Here is a 21,412-nt window from a genome sequence, read left to right on the forward strand (position 1 = left end):
CCCTATGATGTGTTTTACTGTCAGGGGTCCCTAGCCTCTTCCCATCTGCAGTAGTTCTTTAGTCTTTACTTCCATCGCATGACTTTGACATTTTTGAAGAGCATTGGTAAGGCATGATGTAGGCTGCCTCTCAGTTTGGGTTTATCTGAAGTCTTACCATGATTAAATAGTTATGTGTTTGGGGGGATAATACCATTGAGGTGACATGCCTTCTACAGCGTGTCATCCTGGAGGGTCCATGACATTGATGCCTTATTACTGGCAATGTTGACCTTGAGCACTGCTCGAAGTGGTGTTGGCCCTGTTACGCCACTAGAATGTTACCGTTTTTTTCTTTTCACAGTTAACTAGAATTTGAGGGTGGGGAAGATATTTGTCATTAACAAGTATATTCTTTGATGAATACTTTGAGATCATGCAAATATCTTATTTTTCCTTACCCTTTTGCTCATTAATTTAGGGTGGAATTCACCCTAAGCAATAATTACTGTGGTGTTCTAATGGTGATTGCACTCATCCCTTCTACATTTATTAATTGGAATTCTTTTTAAAAAAAATAGTTGTTCCTTCTCCTTTCTCTCTCTCTTCCTCCCTCCTTCCCTCTCTTCTTCCTCCTTCCCTCTCTGTTCCTTTCTTTCTTTCTCCTTTCTTTAATTAGTATGAACTCACAGATATTTATTTTATTATTTGAATTGCCATCTATTACTATAATTTATTTTGTAGCTCAAATTTCAACTGGTTTGACCTGGGCCATTGGGAGCTCTTTCAAGTTGACTTCCATATCCTTTTTGTCATACCCACCTGGTCCGAATTTTTTCCTTTAGCATCTCCTTACTTTCAGGCACCACACAATGCTTCAGGATTATCTTGTTGTTTTCCCTGCCCCAGCCCTGGAATTATCTGCTTCCCCAAGGATCCCCAGTTCCTTGGATTGACAATGTATTTAGAAACCAAGATTAGAGGATTAGTTGCTCTATTTGCTACTGGGGGCTACAGCTTCTAGTCCCTCTCAGCAGACAAAACAAGGGAATATACACACATATCCACATTTCTTTCTCTATCTATCTGTGCCCTAGTCCGCTAGTGCTGTCATAATGGAATAGCACAGAAAGGGTGGCTTAACACAGAAATTTCTTACAGTTCTGGAAGCTGCAAGTACAGGATTAAGATGTTGACTGGGTTGGTTTCTTCTGAGGCTTCTCTCCCTGGGTGGCAGGTGTCCATGGCCTCACACAGCCATGGTCTCTCTCTCTCTCTTTTCCTATAAGAATACAGTCATCTTATATGAAGGCCCCATCCTTATGATTCATTTAACTTCAGTTACCTTCTTAAAGGCCCTTTCTCCAAATAAAGTCACATTACGGGTTACAACTTCAACATATGAATTATATAGTCCATAACAATCTGTTTCTATATTTTACTCTGAGTTAATGCCATTACCTCCAATGCCAACCCAATGCCACAGGGTTCATCCCGGAATTTCCTCTTTGCTTATTTGTAATCTCTGTCTCCAACAATGAGAAATGTGGCACTTATTATCTACAGGATATTTATTGATTTGTTCAACCATAGTGTATGTACAAAGCCCTTTGGAATTCCTAATCCATACCCTTGAGAGAAACAGATTCACCCAACTAAAATGTAGTGGTTTGCTTCTCTTTATATATGGTTCTTTTTATTTTTAGCTTTACAGTATTTGGTCAACACACTGTTTCCCAAAGTTACTATGTCCCCTTTCTTACTCAACCTTTTGGTATAGTTATATCAACCATTTTAATGCAGTTATGTTCAGTTGTCATGGCCTGAATTCCACCTGGGGTTCTCCTGAAACTGGGGTTGAGTTTTTAAATTTACATACTGTAAAATTCACTCTTTGTGGCATATAGTTCTATGATTCTGAGAGATGTATCACATCACCACCCCCAAATTCTCTTGTCCTGCCCTTCCTTATACCCCCAATCCCTGACAAGCACTGGGATTTGCTTTCCATCCCCAGAGTCTTGCCTGTTTCATAATCTCATATAAATGGAATCACACAATATGTAACCTTTGGGTCTGGCTTCCTTCACTTGGCAAAGTGTATTTAAGATTTATTCATGTTGGTGTATGACCTAGTAGTGTGTTCCTTTTTGTAGCTGAGTAGTATTCCATTGTTGGTAGTACTCATTGTATGGATGTGCCATATTTTAGTGATCCATTCACCTACTGAGAGACATCTAGGCCATTTCCAATTTTTGGTGACTATGAATAAAGCTATAAATATTTGTGTGCAAGGTTTTGGTTGTATGTAAGTTTTCAGTTTGCTTGGGTGAATATCTAGGAGTGGGATTTTTGGTCTTTATAGTAAATGAACATCTAGCTTATAAGAAACTGCTGAACTCTTCTCCCAAGTGGTTGTGCCATTTTCGTTCTTATCAGTAAGTTAGAGAGCTCCATTTGCTTTTAATACTTCTGAGCACATGAGCACTTGGTGTAATGTGCACTTCCCTGATAACTAACCATTTTGAGTATCTTTCCATGTGTGTGCTTGCATATACATCTGCCTTGATGCAGTGTTTTTTCAAGCCTTTTGTCTAGGATTTTATTGTTTAGTTCTTACTAATTTTTTTTTGTTGTTGTTGTTTAAGGAGGCTCCACCCAGCATGGACCCAGTGTGGGGCCCATACCCACAGCCCTGAGACCAACACCTGAAGTGAGACCAAGAGTTGGCTGCTTAACCAACTGTGCCATGCAGGTGCCCCTTATTCTTGTTGAGTTTTGGGAGTTCTTCATATATTCTGGAAACACATCTGTTGTCACATTTATCTTTGGAAATATTTTTTTTCCATTTTGTGTCTTGTCTTCTGATTCTCTTAACCATGTCTTTCTCTGAGCAAAAGTTTTAAATTTTGATAAAGTCTAGTTTATATTTTTTCTTTTATGAATCTTGCTTTGGCTGTCATATCTAAAAACTCTTTACCATACCTAAAGTCAAGCAGGTATTCACCTATGTTGTCTTTTAGATCTTGGATAGCCTTGAACTTTACATTTCAGCCTCTGACATATTTTGAAATAATTTTTGTATAAGATGTGCAATATTTGTAATGGTTCATTATTTAATTACTTAATATTTTACATACAGACATCTAACTGTTCCAGAGTTGTTTGTTGAAAAGACTATCTTTTCTTTATTGAATTTCCTTTGTACCTGTCTCAAAAATCAGTTGACTGTGTTTGTGTGTTTATGAGTTCTCTATTCTGTTCTATTGACCTATATGTCAATACCATATTGCCTTGACTATGGTAGCTTTGTACTGAGTCTGGAAATCATAGTGTGTATGCATAACGTGAGTCCTGTGACTTTGTTCTTTTGCAGGTTTGTTTCAGCAACTCTAGTACCTTTGTCTTTCCAGATAAATTTTAGAATCACCTTGTTGATCTCCATAAGACTACTGGGGTTGTGTTGGGGATTGTGATGAACCTATAGTAAAAAAGAGGGAACTGACATTTTAACAATATCAAGAAACGTGAAATTTGCAAGCATTTTCTAAGGAATTTATATGACATTGGTGTTCATTGCTGCATCTGACCTGATTGTACTATTTTTGCTCAACTTTGTCACTAGTGGCTAAGATTAGCCACAAATATCAGTATTTAACGTTACATAAATGCTTCAGTACTGAAACATATAAACATAAATATACCCTTGATTATTAAGGGATTAGGCTAATAATTCTCCAAAAAATCATGCAATGCTATACATACACAAAGACTTATTTGTGCCTATAGTTTTATTATATTTGCAATTAAAAAGAAACTTTCTTTTTTTAACTACTGGAAAACTCCTTGAAAAGACCAAATATGTAGAAATTTGAGTACCTATTAAGGGCTCAGAAATTTGATTGACTAACAGAGCTGTCAAGAATGATTTCACAATTAAAATTAGATTTCCACCACTAACCGTACTATGAAGCAATATAGCATAGCGGGCAAGATTCCAACTTTGGGTCAAATAGACCTAAGTTTGTGTAATGGCTCCTCATTAACAAAGAATTCTAACATGTCAAAAGTCCTAATAAATACCAACTTATTTTTTGTGTTAAAGTACTCAGCACAATGTCTGGAACTTGATTCTCAATAAATACTAACTATACTAATAAATGGCTTTTTATCTTAAATGTTTCAAATATTTTTTATTATCACTGATGAAATTCGGTTACACCAAACTCTAAAGAATTCAGAAGCTACAGATCCTAAAGTGTACCTATTCTGGGGGCACCTGGCTGGCTCAGTCCGAAGGGCATGTGACTCTAGATCTTGGGATCATGAGTTCAAATCCCACAGGGGGTGTAGAGATTACTTAAATAAATAAAACTTTTTTTAAAAGTATATCTATTCTGAAATGTAGTAACATCTCCAGAAAAACTTCTAATAAAAAAAATAGCTGAATTATTTCCATTGAAATCAGTCTACATACAAGGGATAAATTCATAAATCGTTTTTCAGGGCAGCTCGGGTGGCTCAGTGGTTTAGTGCCGCCTTCAGCCCAGGGCCTGATCCTGGAGACCCGGGATCGAGTCCCACATCGGGTTCCCTGCATGGAGCCTGCTTCTCCCTCTGCCTCTCTCTGTGTCTCTCATGAATAAATAAATAAAATCTTTTAAAAAATTGTTTTTCAGAAAAATTGAAAGTATCAGTGACTGATTTTTAAACAGAACCAGGCAGCCTGATAGTCTAGAATATTCTTTTTCCTTTTTAAAGATTTTATTTATTTATTTGTGTGTGTGTGTGAGAGAGAGAGAGAGAGAGAGCACGCATAAGCAGCAGAGAGGGGCCAAGGGAGAAGCAGACTCCCCGCTGAGCAGGGAGCCCAATGTGGGGTGCGATCCCAGGACCCTGAGATCATGACCTGAGCCGAAGGCAGACACTTCACCAAGTGAGCAAGTCAGGTGCACCAATCTATAGTATTCTTGAACTAATTTCAAGGTAAGAAGGCTCTCTTCAGTTTACAGGCACACACACCTACCTGCACCTTGTGGTGGGTTGAAAAGTGAGACACATTTGGCTTTAGGAATTCATCTGGTTCAGTTTATAAACAATTCTGTACAGTTACTTAAAAAAAAATCCTCAAAAAAAAAAAAATCCTCTACTCTCTCACTGTTTCTGCATGACTGTAGGAGAAGCTGCCTCTATCGTGCCTCTAGTTTTCATCATTTAGGTAGATGAGCATGCAGACCTGGGTGATATTTGATCAGAAGCAGCACTGGCCACAGAAAAGACCCTATGCAAGGTGTTGGCAAAAGAGGTCCCCATCACCACCTCCAGAGGACCATGTCCTACTTTTAGATCCTACTTTTAGATCCATGATTGGTCACAGTTTCTGGAAACTGAGGACAAAGGGAAGCGGTTTCCAGTCCGATTTTTCCATTTGGTTCAGGAGCAAGGATAGGGCCACCCCACCTGATTCTCAGCCCAAGACAGTTGTGCATGACTTGACCCTATTGAGCCAGTTTTTTAGGAAGTTCAGGACAGCTCCTCAAAAGCCATGGAGCAACAGCCACCAGTGGGGACCAAGATACAGATTCACCAGGAGTTCAGGAAAGGCAATGGGCCATCAGAGCCCTAGAGGATTTGTCCAGGTGCTCCCAGGCTGGGGGCTCAGGGACCTGGAAGACGCATAGCACCCTGGGCTCTCCATGGTGGGTAACTTCGAGTCTCTCTTCTCCGATTCCATTTCCTGCCTCTAACGGCCACAGCTTGATCGTTGAGACTTAGCCACCCGTGACTGTGGAGGGAAATAGAGGGAAAATTGAGCTGCTGCCTGCATCTCCTCCTCTGGCACCAGGGGCAGGGCCCGAGGTAACTGAACCCCAGCCAGAGCTCGTCACTCACTGTCACCCTTTGTGTTAATACCATTCAGTGAGGATTTGGGACAGAGATTCTGAGAATCTTGCAGGAGAGCTCCTTCTGCGCTTATTTTTTTTTTTCCTTTGAGCTTAGAGATGAGGAGCTGAGTCTGTAGTGGAGAGAGATGAAAGTCATGCATGATAAAAGGGCACTATTTAATCCTAGGGAGGGGGCCAGTGAGTGCACATCGAGAAATGGAGATCGAGGCATGATGGAAGGAGAGGTGTAGTTCCCAAGGGGTTGTCCCTTGTAGACATTCATCTGGGCCCCTCAGTCACCAGGAATCCTACCCTTCAGCCAGTCATCCTACCCTGCCCTGCGCCTCTGTTTTCCTAGTCTTTTAAGTGGGGATACTCTCTATCTGATGAGGATAAAAATGAGGTGAGGATAGCCAGGGTAGCGGAGGTCCTAAAAATACACATCCTATGTCCATGTGCAAAGAACCATGCCTTAAAACTTGATTCTAAAAATCCACTGATAGCTAAAAATACCCTGTTGACACAGGCCTGTCGGCACCCTCTGATTTTTCATTTTACGTGCACAAATTTATGTTTTTCCATTTTCGTTGGCCAGGGTTCTGTTATTTGAAGGTAAGGTGTGGGAAGTCCTTCAGAGGTTCAATGGGAGACAGGGAATCGGATATAGTTTTTCTCTCTGGAAGAAACTTTCATCGAGATTAAAAAAAAAAAAAATGTTTAGGCTCCGCTTGCTACTGTAACCTCTAGTCTTCTGCCAAATGGCAATACAACAAAGAAAGCCTCCTTTTCAAGTTTCTGGTTAATAAAACAACACAACGCAAGACAAATAAACAGAAACAGAAGGCTGGAGTCGCATAAGTCAGGGAGCACATGTGTGGAGCGAGGAGGAGCGCTCTGCTCCGAAGGCCGGGCCATGTCTTGGGCAGACGGACCACCATACCTCAGCCCAAGATCCCAGACCCACTGTGCAGCCACCCCCCCCCCAAACCCCCCCCAGAAAAGAGTTGACTTGGAAAAGAAATCTCACAAGCAAGTGCTCTTGGTTTTGTTCTTTTGAGGTCCTGTCCTGCCCTGCGCTCCCCCAACTTTGGTTTTGCTGCTCATGGAGCTTTGAGTTGGTGATGGGGTTTCTGGACATTGCAGCTCCAGATATGTGGGTTAAATGGGTCTTAACCTGGTGCTGGAAAGTGTGGGTGTCCCTGCAGGGCGGGTGGTGGCCAGTCCTTTGGGAATGTTTGGGTAGAATTGAAGGGGCCGCTGACTTATCAGAGCTGTGAGATCAGCCTTCTCAGGCTTCTGTGCTTGTCTGAGCGACGTGGCTTTCTTAGGACTCACCTGGGAGGGCGGGAGGGCTTGGGGATCTCGTGCTGGGATGAAGTCGAGGGTGGATGTTGCAGGGGAACTGGGTGCACACAGGGCCAAGGTCTGGGTCTCGTGGTGGGACTGGGAGGTTCCCGCTGTGCTTGCAGCCATCCCTTCCCACCCCGGCGTGGGGTCTGAGGGAGCTGGGCACCCCTCAGGAAGTCGTGCAAGAGCAGAACCCCCACCCATTTCGTGCGTCTCCCTTCCTCTCTCTTCTCTGACCTATAGGAATGCTGGTTCGCCTCTGGCTTCCTCTGGATGCCCTCCTCCGGGGCCTCCATCAGGACGCACAGAGCAGTGGTTGGCACCTCAGGATTGCGCAGGAGCCCCAAGCCCATGAGGAAAGCATATCCTGGTAGTCATGTTCCCCAGGCTTTCTCAGCTCTTCATCCTTGTCCTCCGGGGACGTCTTCAGGCCAGCACGAGGCAGTATCTATGAATCAGCTGCTGCTCAGATCTGGAAACACAGAGCAAACCCAACACTTGAACTGCTAGGGATTTATGATGTTTCAGAGGAGGAACTGTTCATAAAAAGCTGACGAGCCAACTTCTCTGCAATGTGTTAAATAACAAACCGAAGGTGTAGAGCTGCTTTTTGTTACTCGGAGCAAATGAAATGTCAGGGAAGACCGTGAAGCAGTTGGTGGGATGTCTGAGGCTTTGGAATGAAACTACATGGGATTTTCATCTTTTTGAGGATTTCATGCCTTGAGCTTCTCTTCATTCAGAACTGCTGCTTCTCCTGTTTTAGATATAAATGGCTCTGAGAGGATTCCTGGTCTGTACGAGCCCCCTCTCCTCCTCTGCCCCATTCTCTCCAAGGCTCCTTAAGTTTCACTTCCTTGTTGAGGGCATTATTAGATTCATTTAGAATTCTTTTTTCGGATGATCATCACACACACAAAAAATGTGGAAGCTGGACAATGCCCTCATTAGGAAGTTGTAAGTCCTAAACACCAGTGGGTTTGATGGCGGCCTACCTGCCTACCTTCCCTCTTGAGCACTTCTTGGCACAGTGCATGCCTCCTCAGGCCCTGCCCAGTTTCTCAGGGATGCCTCAGCCACTCTCAGCTCCAGGGATGGGCTACGATTTGACAACATAAATCAGGGCAGTGCCATTCTCCTTGAGCACATTTAGTCCAAGAGTGGCCATGTGGCCTTATTCTGCTTGGGGCAAAGTGTGCAGAGACTTCTGGGAATGTTCTTTTTCACTTTTAAGAGGAGCAGTAAATAGGCACTTTCTCTCTCTCCATCTCAGTTTCCTCTGGTGGCCGTTTTATGGAAGGTGCCCTGAGAACAGAGTGGATACTCAGAGTGGGGGCAGCTCGAGCATCTCAGGGAAATGCAGCCAGAGTCCTGAGTGTGTGTTCTTGGAATCTGCCCAACCTCTGGATGTCCAGTTATATGATAAAATAAATTTCTTTATTTGAAGGAATTTTAAGCCATCTGAGTCAGCTGAAATCATCCTGACCTAAGGGTTTTGACTCTCAGCATGGTGTAAGAGAACTCAGGTAAGGACGGGAGCTCTAGCCTAGAGTCTTAGGCTACCTTGTACTCGTGATGCATCTGGAGGCAAGTCTGCGTGACCTGCGGCCCTTGATTTCTGTGTCAAAGGGGTGTAACGATCCTTGTGTCTGTGTCACAAGACTGAGTGAGGATCAGATAAGTCAGAGCTTCAAAACATGGCAAACGTTGTTCTTAGCACCATTTGCCAGGTCCGTTTGTTATTCTGTTATGATGAAAATAATAGTGCCTAACTCTGTGAAGACATTATTAAATATCTGGCCCTGTGCTGATGACTTTATTGACTGAGTTCATTTAATCCGTATTGCAATCCCATATAGCATGTTATTATATGCCCTTTTGGCAGATGAATAAAAAGCATTAGAAAAATTAACGTCGTTTACCAATATTATACATCTAGTGACCTATATTTGAGTATAGTATCAATTACGTGAACAATGCCCAGGCCACAGCAATTACCACCAGCCCCAAGTTCTGTATTAGACTTGTTCCCATTTTTGATGTTTTACCACTCATGCCATCATCATCTAGCTTCCTTTCAATTGCTCCCTAAGTCCTTAAGCTAATAAAAATTTCCCCTTCAGAATGAACTACTCAAGTTAGTTATTGCCCTCGAAAAAGAAATCGTTTCCGTTGGGGTTGGTTTACACCAGACTTCTGAAAGTTTGCGTGCATGTGTGTGTGTGTGTGTGTGAGTTGTAAGAATAGTATGTTGGGATATTAATAGTAGTGGTGAGTGCTTTAAATATTTTGATACTATTAAAACAAATGCACTTATTGGGGTAGCATCTGAGATAGTGGCTCACCGGTCACAGATTGCAGCTATAAGTGGATATCGCTGATGCAATACCTTGTACTGGAATATTGAAGGAGGGGACAGATTCACCGTAAGTAGGGAGGGTCTCCCTCCTGGCTACACTGGTAGTTCTCACATGGGGACAGGTTCACACCCCGCCCCCTTGCAGGTGCATCTGGAGATGTTTTGGTTGTCACAACTAAGAAGTAGTGGTGTGCTGTTGGCACCTAGTGGCTGTCGTCCAGGGATGCTACTAAGTAAGTGTCTTCCGCTACACAGAACAGCCCTCACAACACAGGAGTAGCCAGCTCCAAATGAAAGTAGGGTCGAGGTTGAAAGATCTTGGTCCTGGGATGCCTGGGTGGCTCAGTGGTTGAGCATCTGCCTTCGACTCAGGTCGTGATCCTGGGGTCCTGGGATTGAGTTCTGCATCAGGGTCCCCACAGGGAACCTGCTTCTCTCTCTGCCTATGTCTCTGTTTCTGTCTCTCTCTCTCTCTGTGTCTCATGAATAAATAAATAAAATCTTTTTAAAAAAAGAAAGAAAAGAAAGATCTTGATCCAAACTATCTAAGGTTTGGTGTTGAGCCTTCCTTTCTATATCATTATGTTGGGCTAGAAGTCAGGCAACCCATCTTGTTCTAAGGGGTCCGAGTGAGGGTCCTGGAATGTTCGCAGATTGACACCCACACTGAGACTCAGTGACATATTGGAGCTTGGCTGGGATGTCCTTCTGTTGGAGAAGCTACAGGTTTCTTGCCAGAAACAGATGCCAGAAGACTCTTACCTGAAAGAACTGAGGTCAGCTGGTATATCTCTCGAACAATGTGCAAGGTTCTTCAGGCGTCTCACTTCTACCGGGCCCCTGGTGCGGTGAGCTCATGGGCCGCGTGGCTGTCTCTGGGTGGACTCCTTTCTTTCCGATGAAGCTGCTCAGGTTTCCTTCTTTTGTCTCAGCCCCTGACATCTTGTAATCTTGACCTCAGCACATTTGCCCCTCTACTGCCAGCCCTGGTCACCATGATCAGGTCTCTGTAGGCTGGAGGGTATGATCATTTTCCTCTCCTCCTTTACTCGGTCTTCTTTGCCCTCGCATACACATGATCTCCAGTTGCACTTATGACCTTCCCTTTGGGTTTACAAGAGCTTAGGTTAGAACTTGACAAAAAGAATAGAACGTTAGAATTTCTCTTCTTTCAATCCTCTTGCTATAGAAGTCTGACTTTTCCTTGAGGCCACGTGGATGCCTCTGCATAACGGAGGAGAGAGTTAGGGCCATGCAACAAAGAAAGAAAAAAGTCACAATGATGAACATGTCAAGATCTTATTTCACTACATCAGAGATTTCATAAGGTTCTTACCCCCCCCCCCTTTACCCTTTGGAGTTTAGGAAGGCGGTGGTGGTGGTAGAGGATAGTTTTATGGGTTTAGCCAGATGTTAGGGACATCTGGTGACTAGATGTTTGTTTTCTAAGTGTTTCTGAATGTTAGGCTCAGAAGATGGGAATCAGGAATAGAACGGTGGCTGCTCTGGCCACTCTAATAGGCAGCATTTGTTTTGAGCGTGGAGATTAGGGGCAGGAGAGGTGGGTTTGGCCTGGTGAAAGGTAGCTCTTCCCCCTCTGTGCCTCTATTTTTTTTTTTTTTTGAAGACAGGACTCTATCCATCCCTAGTATAATAACCATAATGATTGTAGCAATAATGTACAGAGTGCCTATTATACAACAGGCACTGTACTAGATGCTCTGCTTATGTTTTCTTATTAATATTCAGTTTTCAGAAGCTAGAATTTGTGATGTCTGGTAGAAATGGCTCCTTAACTCTTCTAGACTTTTCAACATTCTTTGTCTCCATTTTTTTTTGAGGTGGATATCATTCTTTAGACTTCAATGTACAGTTCTCACATTTGGGAATTTTATGTTACCCAAGCCAGTAGAATATTTTCTGTTTATTCATTGTCCATGTGGTGTCAATGGATTGTCTTAATGTATCCACATCCATTAGTCCAGTTCTGCTGGGTTAATGGTATTATCAGTGACTGTGAAAGTCTTTATGTGAAATGAACTTGCCCACCCCAAAGTCAAAACGTGGGACCTTTGCTTCATACACTCCAGACTCTGGCTAGGTGAATCAATTGATATTTTTGAAGAAAGGGCCAGATCTTTCAGAGGAAATATCTTTTGGACTTGAGTCTTTGTATTTGGTGTGTAAATTTATACTTCAGGAAAGGAAATGCTGCCATGAGAATATACTGGGTGTGTGTATTTGAAGGCTGGTGGGAGGGGCACCTGGGTGGCTCAGTGGTTGAGCATCTGCCTTTGGCTCAGGGCATGATCCTGGGGTCTTGGGATCAAGCCCCATATCAGACTCTCCACAGGGAGCCTGCTTCTCCCTCTGCCTGTGTCTCTACCTCTCTCTGTGTGTCTCTCATGAATAAATAAATAAAATCTTTTAAGAAAAATGAAGGCCGGTGGAAGAAGATTGTGAACAGAATTCTATTTCTTCCCAAATACTGTGGGACAATTGTCACAGGAAACTCTAGGGGGCTCCTGATGGGAGACTTTCTAGTGTTAGACCGACATTGTTAGTGGGAGTAGCGAGAAAGTTCTGAGGTCAATAGGAAAGAAGCAAAGTTGGATGACAAATGTCGAGGGAAACAAAAATCTAGAGTCTTTCAAAGGAAAGAGTAGGGGGTTGAATATTAGTAGAAGGAAAAGTCTTAAGTTTCAGGAGATAGGAAAAAATCTTGACTCAGGGGCCAGAGGCCAGTGGTTTAGTGAGGGTCTGGAAAAATCTGGGAGATGCAGATCCAGAAAAAAACCCTTGTCAGTGGTTCAGGTTCTGCTGGCCTTCCAGATACTACCCCCCATCCCAACTGTTACAGTGGAGCAACTCTGGCACGATTCAGTGCAGAATCTGATTATGATCAGTGATAAAAGGCTGGGGAATTGGTGGTACAAAGGAGCCTGTGTCCTGGGGGCTCTCCTGACCTCTATGCTCTAAGAGGATATCTCCGTTATTTGAAGACTGGAGACTTATCACAGCTTAGAGGATTTGCAAGGGATTTGACGGCTGGATGGAGTGGGCAGGCTTACTGTGCTCAGATGGGCACCACTGGGCCGTGACATCTTTTCTTAAACTAAGGGGAAGGATTTGATTTGTCAGGAGGGTCCTCAGCTTCAGAGAATGGGAAGGGATATAGAGTGGAATGAATAGGAATAAGGCAGACGGTGGAAGCCTGGAAATTTCTCCGTACAATGTCGTGAGCATACCTCTTCTGCTTTTGGGAAAAGAAACTTATCTTAAGGAAAAAAATTAGCATAAGGAGTTTTGAAAAAGTTTATGAAATGGGACACCTAGATGGCTCAGTCGGCTGAGCGCTGGGCTTTTGATTTTGACTCAGGTCATGATCTCAGGGTTGTGGGATTGAGCCCCACATCAGGCTCTGTGCTCCGTGGGAAAACTACTTGGGATTCTCTCTCTCTCCCTCTCCCTTTGCTCCCCCTCTGCCCACCACTTCACTCTCTGTCTCTCAAATAAATAAATTTTAAAAAGAAAAAGTTGGGCAGCGCGGGTGGCTCAGCGGTTTAGCGCTGCCTTCAGCCCAGGGCATGATCCTGGAGACCCGGGATTGAGTCCCACGTCAGGCTCCCTGCATGGAGCCTGCTTCTTCCTCTGCCTGTGTCTCTGCCATTCTCTCTCTCTCTCTCTCTCTGTGTCTCACGAATAAATAAATAAAATCTTAAAAAAATAGAAAAAAGAAAAAGTTTATGAAGCAACTCTGAAGAGCAAAATTTCCATAAATAATTTGCATCTTATTTGTTTTTCCAAAATCCTTACTTTCAGTGTCTCAGCCAGAGATATCAAAAATGGACTGTAAACCAGGACCCCTACTTTTGTCATCCTATAGAGGGAAAGGCTTTTCTTTTTTTCAAATTTGGAAATCTTAAAAATAAACAGAATAATTTGCGAGTGAATCTTTACAATAAATAAAGCAGAATGATTACCTTTTGTGATATAAAATTTCATGTACAGTTTAAATATTCTTACCACTTAGAATCAACCAAATACTTTCAGCTCTGTAAAGTTTCCATTATTTCACTTAACCAGAGAAATCTGCCAGCTAATATTTTACTAAGCCTGAAAATATTTTAACTAGCCCTTTCCATATCTATCAAGTTCAAAGGGATGATATAATTCATGTATCAATACGCCATAAAGTCTAGTCCTAGAAATGTGGATTATATTTTCAATATTTATTAAAATTTTTTGTCTATGGGCTGACTTATTTTAAGCCCATGGGCATGTGCTTTTATTGCATGGTAGGCTTAATTCATACGCTCAGTCTAGATGACTCTAGGATCTTGCCGCTCATGAAGATCATTTAAGATGAAAGGCATTAAAATAAGGTAGACTTTAGATAGCTAAGCATCTGTTTAATTCAGTCCTTCTTCTCTATTACTTATTTCTGGTGCTGGGCATCAAAGAAAAAAATAAAAAGTCGGCACTGTTCTCTTAAAAATACGTCAAGGCCCCCAACTCTTTAACAACACAGGAAATGTCAAATATTATATGGATATAAATAACTCAGTAAAACACGGTTACAGGAACATCTGGCTTTGCACAGTTCCACGCACTCGGCTGGCGCAAAGATATTTCAGTAATACTATCCAGTCGTTGGGTTGTGTGACACTGTGGGGCACAGAAGGGAATTTGAGTGTCGAGTGAAAAATGTGCTTGTAAAAGGGTCTGAGTTGTTGTTTGTCTAATCCGTCCTAATCTGTTCAGTCATTTGCTCAGGGCGGGGGGGGGGGCTCTTCAGAGGGAATACTGACCCCCTCTGGAAGCTGGTCTCTTAGACAGATACCCCCAGCGCCCCAGGGTTAGGGATGGAGGGCAGAAGGTTAACGACCCTCAGGACACAGGCTGCCCTGATGATAACTGGAGAGATCATTTTTAAAAGGGACATCTTAATTTTCTGAGGAACATGCCGCTTTATTTCGGTTCTAACCTTGTGGAAACAATCCGAAAGGGAAAACGGTGACAACACCTCCTTTGTTCCTGCCAGCTTTGCCTTTTGCCCCGCTCGACTCCACTGTTCGGTCTCCCTTCTCTCCTTACGGCATCACGTTCCCCACCGTGGGCTTTCCTTTTCTTTTTAAGATCTGACTTCCTTGGGTGTTGGGCAAACCACCATTTGGGGTAGGCGGTTTGTGCAATGCAGACTACTTGGTGTTCATTTTACTTACACAGCCTTAAAAGAGAAAGTAAAACCCCCAAATGGATACACACAAGAACTTCACACAAGGCACGAAGGGCCTATGGTTTTCCTCTACGTCTAAATTACGATGCTCGGCATCATCAAGAGTAAGAGAGAGCAGCAGTATCCCCCTCCAAGGGAGGCAAAGCCAGATGTCAATGAGAGGTATATCTTGGATCCCTTTGGGCTCATTCTCAAGTAAATTTTTAATTTCTTTATTCTTCAAATATTGAGTAATGACCATGGGCCAAGCACGTGGTAGGTAAAAAGTCAAGGCCCTTCCTTGTCTTCAAGGAGCTTAGAGTCCACATGGAAATCAACAGTAGCCTAGATCAGACTACAGCATAATATATAAATATTATAAATATAATAAAAAAATAAAGTGAACCACTGCAAAAAAAAAGAAATTCCAGGTAAAGATAACTTGCCTAAATATCCTACGAAATTCTTGGATATCTAGATGTATTGATATCTTTCTATCCCTTCAGGAGACTTTCTGGAAATCACTTGATCGTGAGAATCAAGTCTCCATGGTGCAAGCATGGGTAGCTGAACGGCAGTGCTGCCCAGCACTAGAACAGGAAGTGGAGGTGAGGCTGATTTCTCTCTGAGGCAGCTGGGGCGATGGTATTGAGATGAAAGATATCCCCTTCACTTGGAGGATGGTGGGTAAGGGTAAAGGTGTGTGGTAATTGGGCTCCCAGAGACCTACAGTGTTACCCTCAAGGCATTGTGTGTGTGTGTGTGTGTTCTTTCTCTTATGACCTTATTTTATTCATTCATTAATTGGTTAATTCTACTACTGTCTGTTTAGAGAGCACCTTCTAGGAATGAAGATGTGAGGGGAGAAAACAATTCCTTGCTTTTGAGGAGCTCCGGCAGGTGGAGGAAATCCACGTATATACACCAGGACAGCACAGTGGTGTTCAGGATCCGTGCTAGAGACTAGCAGGAGAGAACCATCAGGTTAGGACGCAAAACCCCAAGGTGGGTGGGTGACCATCATCCGATAGGTCAGAGAAATTCTCACACTAATTATTCAAACAATAAATTGCATTCTCATTCAAAACTATCTTGATTGGCTGCATAATTTACTTACAATAATTGGAAAATTTCTCAATACCTCTTCACTACGTTCTTCTTCGTTCTTCTTCGTAGACTTGGCTTTAAAACGGTGATTAGTGAGTCAGCTGGATTACAGACCCCTCCTGGGCTATGTGCTTGGTCTTCTAGAACCTTGAGAGGGTGCTTTCTTGGGTTTATTCATTTGTGGGGTCCCAGCCCCCCCACACCCAGCCTGGCCCTGGCTGAGCACTGTTGAGCGTCACTTACCAACCTGCTTTTCGGCCGCTTCTAACGCTCGCTTTCTCCTTTCCCTTCCCATTCTACTCCAGAAACTTGACAGAGCAAACTGCCTTCAGACACCATTGAGATCGTGACACAGGCCAGTACACTTCAGGAAATTCAAACTGACAGAAACCCCGACCTTCTGCTATTGCAAAAGTGGCTTGGTGTAGCAAGACGCCAGCTCAGAGCCATGGGCTGCAACTAAAGGTTCTTGACCCTCTCTGCAGAGAAGGGAGTGCCTGGGGGGCTGAAAGCTTTGGCAGGGTTGAGATAAACAGTCAGGTTAAGGCATTTTTCATCTGTTTCACCAGATCTCATTATATTGTCAAACAAGACTGCAGGGCTCACAAGAAACAGCGACGGTATTCTTGTTGAGCGTTGGGGTAAGAAGTAAGAAAATTTTTTTTTTCCACTAAGGTTAATTCCCCTGATGCTGGGATGCCAGGCTCAGTTGTCACTAGGATGAAGATGAGGGCCCAAGAGGGTGAGCTCTCGGAGCCTTTGAAGGAAAGCCTGATGGCACCTCACCTAGCCCTGCCCTGCCTGGTCTTAGCGACAAAAGAGGATTTAGCAATAGGCTTGCCTACATCCTATGCAGAGAGCTCCCTCCCTTAGGACCCCTACATGACATAAACAGAACATAAACTGTCCGTAATTGCATTTTCCTCCTGGTGTCATTGTCTTACAGTCTCCTTTGTTGACTCCTGGAAAATGCCACCCTGCTTATATATATATATATAACTTCTCTCACCTTTTCCAGGTTGAGTTAAATGTAGCAATCGCTTAGTCCTGATGATGGTCAAGTTAGCTGAATTACCACGCGACCCAGCCATGAGTCCAAATTGTCTAGAAGAGTGGTAATCCATGTGAGAATACTTAGAGAGTTTAGTCCTCTGAAGAGGTCTTACCGAAATAGAACATCTGTATTTGAGAAAATCCGAAGCAAATGTCTGGTAAGTGACTTCTTTCATTAGCCACTAACTTCAATCATAATCTTGTTTTATATTTGAATAGCGCATTCATTCTCATAGCTCACTTTTTTTTTCATCACAGAACATGGATTTACAATTTTTAAAGCTGTTCTTTCTTCATTTAGAGATATTTACTGAGTTACTAGCTTCTGAGGATGATCTTACTACGTTCCTCTCCTGCTTTTGCCATAATGATTTTAAGCCTTGTCTGTCCCTCCTGCACCTCTAGTGCCCCCAGCCCCCACGTCACCTCCTGCTCTATAGGTGATCTATATCTCTTTCACTGAGACAATGGAAGCCATCAAGCTGGGAACACCTTTCACTTCCTGCCACCAAATCTGCATCCTATATCTGCCTCCATGTCACCCCTCTTCCTTCTTATGACGAGTCTTTAAGTAGCTATTTTACAGGGCAGGAAACGTGCAGAATGACCTGGAGAACTGTCCAATATCTTATAGGAAGTAAAAGGTGGTGGTAGGATTTGAACTCACGTCTCCTGATTTTTGGTCTCAGTGCACTTCTTCCTCCTTTCATTTTTTAATAGACTTTATTTTTTTTAAGAACAGTTTTAGATTTATAATAAATTGAGAGAAAGGCACAATGATTTCCCATATGCCTCCTGCTCCCACAATTATTGGCATCACTTACCAAATGGTGCTTTTTTTTTTTTTTTTTTTAGACAAAGATGAACCTTCATTGACACATAATCACTCAGAGTCCATAATTTACCTAAGGGGTCATTCTTGATATTGTATATTCATTGTGTTGGGACTAACATATAATAACATATATCTATTGTTATAATGTTCTATAGACTATTATCATTGCCCTGAAAATCCTCTGTGCTCTGCCTAATTCATCTCCACCTCCATTTTCTGGCAACCACTGATCTTTTATTGTCTCCATAGTTTTGCCTTTTTCAGATGTCATATAGTTGGAATTACGGTATGTGGCCTTCTCAGATTGGCTTCTTTCACCTAGAAATATGCATTTAAGGTTCCTTTGTGTCTTTCCATTGCCTACAGTCATTTCTTTTTAGAGCTGAATGATGTTCCATTGTCTGGATATATCGCAGTTTATCCGTCCATCTACTGAAGGGTATCTTGGTTGCTTCCAAGCTTAGTAATTATGAACAAAGCTACTACAAACATCTGGGCAGGTTGTTGTGTGGACACAGGTTTTCAACTTTTTTTGGGTAAACACCAAAGAGCACAATTGCTGGACTGCATGGTAAGAGTACATTTGGTTTTGTTAGAAACTACCCAAGTATCTTCCAAAGTTCTGTACTATTTTGCATACCCATTAGCAATTAATGAGAGTTCCTATTTAGTCCACATCCTTGGCAGCATTAGGTTTTGTCAGTGTTCTTGATCTGGTCATTCTAACAGGTCTGTAGTTGTATCGTTTTTTTTTTTGTTGTTGTTGTTTGTTTTTTTGCATTTGCATTTCTCTGATGACTTATGAAGTGGAGCATCTCTTCATATGCATATTTGCCATCTGCATATCTTCTTTGGTGAGGTGTCTGTTAGAGTCTTTGTCCCATTTTTAAAAGCAGGCTGTTTGTTTTCTCCTTGTTGAGTTTTAAGAGTTATTTGTAGATATTAGATAATAGTCCTTTATCAGGTGTGTCTTTTGCCAATATTTTCTCCCAGTCTGGCACTTGTCTTTTCATTCTTTTGATACAGGCTTTCACAGAGCAGAAAGTTTTAATTTTAATGAAGCCCAGCTTACCAATTATCTCTTTCAGACTTTACACCGTTGTGCTGTATCTAAAAAGGCATCACCATACCCAAGGTCGTTTAGGTTTTCTCCTGTGTTATTTTCTTTTTTTTTCCTGTGTTATTTTCTACATGTTTATAGTTTTGCATTTAAGCCTATGATCCATTTTGAGTTAATTTTTGTGAAGGGTGCAAAGTTTGTGTCTAGATTTGCTGTTTGGCATGTGGATAACCACTTGTTCTAGCACCATTGTTGGCAAGACTGTTTTTGCCCCATTGTATTCTCTTTGTACCTTTGTCGAAGTTTACATCATTATACTTCTATGGGTTTATTTTTGGGCTATTCTGTCCCATTGATGATTTGTCTATTCTTTTGCCATTACCACACTGTTTTGATTACTGTAGCTTTATAGTAAGTCTTAAAGTTGAGCAATGTCAGTCTTCTAACTTTGTTCTTTTCCTTCCATATTATGTTGGCTATTCTGGGTCTTTTGCCTCTCCCTGGGAATCAATCGGTTGATATCTATAAAATAACCTGCTGAGATTTTGATTGGGATTGCCTTGAATCTAGAGGTCAAGTTAGGAAGGTTTGACATCTTGGCAATACTGAGTCTTCCTATTCACGGATATTTCTCCATTTATTTTGTTCTTTGGCTTTATTCATCAGAGTTTTGTAGTTTTCCTCATAGATATCTTATGTATATGTCAGACTTATACCAAAGTGTTTTAGTTCATTGGGTGAGAGTGTAAATGATTGGTGTTTCTAATTTAAATCCAACTTGTTTGTTGTTGGTATACAGGAAAGCAATTGACTTTTGTATAATAACCGTGTATCCTACAATCTTGCTATCTAATCTCTTATTAGTTCCAGGAGTTTTCCCCTTGATTCTTTTGGATATTCTACATAGACAAGCATGTCATCTAGGAACAAAGATAGCTTTATGTCTTGCTTCCCAATCTTATACCTTTTCCTTTTTTATTGCATGAGTATTTTATCCAGTATGATGTTGCAAAGAAGTGGTGAGAAGGGAACATCCTTGTCTTGCCTCAATGCCCCTTTCCCTGCATTGTAGTGCCTTTTAATCTTTTAAATTAGGTAAGCAAGTATTTTATTTTTAAATGTTTACAACAGACATGTCCATCAACTGTTCATTCCCTCTTTGTCCATTTCCAATGGCCCTAAATTTGTGGTTGTCACTGCAGTCATTTCACCATCATGAGGGAAGTCAATCTGGGCAGGAAGCTAAACAGAGAAATAGACCAAACACAAAATGTTTGCAGGAAATGAAGCCAAGGCCTTCGTTAAACCATAATCAAACCTTCTCAGTTATGTTACTCATAGATTCCTGTCATTTCTGAACCACTTTTAGGTTTTCTGTCACCTATAACACAGAGCATAATTGACTGACACAACTTTTGCTGATTAATATATTTTTCTTACAAATAATTCAGAAAATTCTGAAAAATATAAGGAAGAAAATAAAAATCACCCTAATTGCACAACCCAGAACAATTATTATTAACATTTTGGGGATTTCATTTCAGTTTTTATTGAGGAGAAATTAGAAATTAAGATTATTATACAGAAAAGCTTTATTGCTTATTTTTTTCCCAAATGCTACATGAAAATTTACACAATCCTATGTAATCATTACGAAAAATTTTTTAAATGGCATCATATTCCAACCATTGATATAATTTTTCAAAGTTGTTGAAATGGAACTTAGTTTTGCATACTCCTTTGTAATGTCCTCAATTTCACTTTTTATCACTTGTGTTATATAAGATAGATTTAGTTTTCATTACACAATCATTTATTGGACACTTACTACATGCCAGGGATAGGCTGTGGGGCTAATTCCTGCCCTCATGGGGCTCACAGTCGGGGTGGCGGGGAGGCAGGCATCTATCAGAAACCACAAAGATAAGTTCATTATTACACAGTGAGGCTTATGTTAAAGGAGAGGAAATGTGCATGATGTTAGAATGGTGTAGAATACAGGTAGGCCTGTGGATAGAGAGGAAGGAGGGGTGTGAAGTGAAGGGAAGTGCTCCAGGCAGAAAGCAGGTTGAGTGGATTAGGCAAAGAAAGCTAGAATGAGAGAGGGGAATGGGATAGGGGAGACTCTTCTCCACAGAGGAAAACACAGTGGGTAAAGGTCATGTGTCAGGAGGTAGGTAAGCACATTTGAGGAACAGGAAGGTCAAGATGGTTGAAATGTAGGGATGGGAGAGGAGGGTGAGACAGAGAGAATGAGGTAAGGCTGAGAAGGGAAAGTGGTGGTGAGGCTGATAAGGGAGGATGGGGGTGAGGCCCAGAGGAGGTATATGGGGAGGGTGAGGCTGAGAGGAAGAGTGGAAGAGAAGTTGATAGGAAGAGAGGGACCCGGCCAGGAAGGACCTTCTCTTTTCTCTTAATTTTTTTTTTTTCTGGGGCACATGGATGGCTCAGTTGGTTAGGTGTCTGCCTTCAGCTCAGGTCATGATCCCAGGGGTCCTGGGATGGAGCCCCACTTTGGGCTTCCTGCTCACTGAAGAGCCTGCTTCTCGCCCTTCCTCTGCTCCTCCCC

At 42.1% G+C, this 21,412-nt stretch overlaps 1 long non-coding RNA gene across 1 annotated transcript in view; it reads left to right on the forward strand.

The window, feature by feature from the left end:
- The window catches only part of LOC121500820, a 33,112-nt gene extending 16,611 nt beyond the window's left edge, over positions 1-16,501 (forward strand). Inside the window, exons 2-5 of the long non-coding RNA XR_005990453.1 lie at positions 2,628-2,734; positions 15,295-15,396; positions 15,621-15,772; positions 16,201-16,501. This is a non-coding gene — a long non-coding RNA (uncharacterized LOC121500820). The remainder of the gene's footprint in view (positions 1-2,627; positions 2,735-15,294; positions 15,397-15,620; positions 15,773-16,200) is intronic.
- The last annotated feature ends 4,911 nt before the right edge of the window (positions 16,502-21,412 follow it).

This window comes from Vulpes lagopus, chromosome 10 (assembly GCF_018345385.1).
Source record: "Vulpes lagopus strain Blue_001 chromosome 10, ASM1834538v1, whole genome shotgun sequence".
NCBI classification, from domain to species: Eukaryota; Metazoa; Chordata; class Mammalia; order Carnivora; family Canidae; genus Vulpes; species Vulpes lagopus.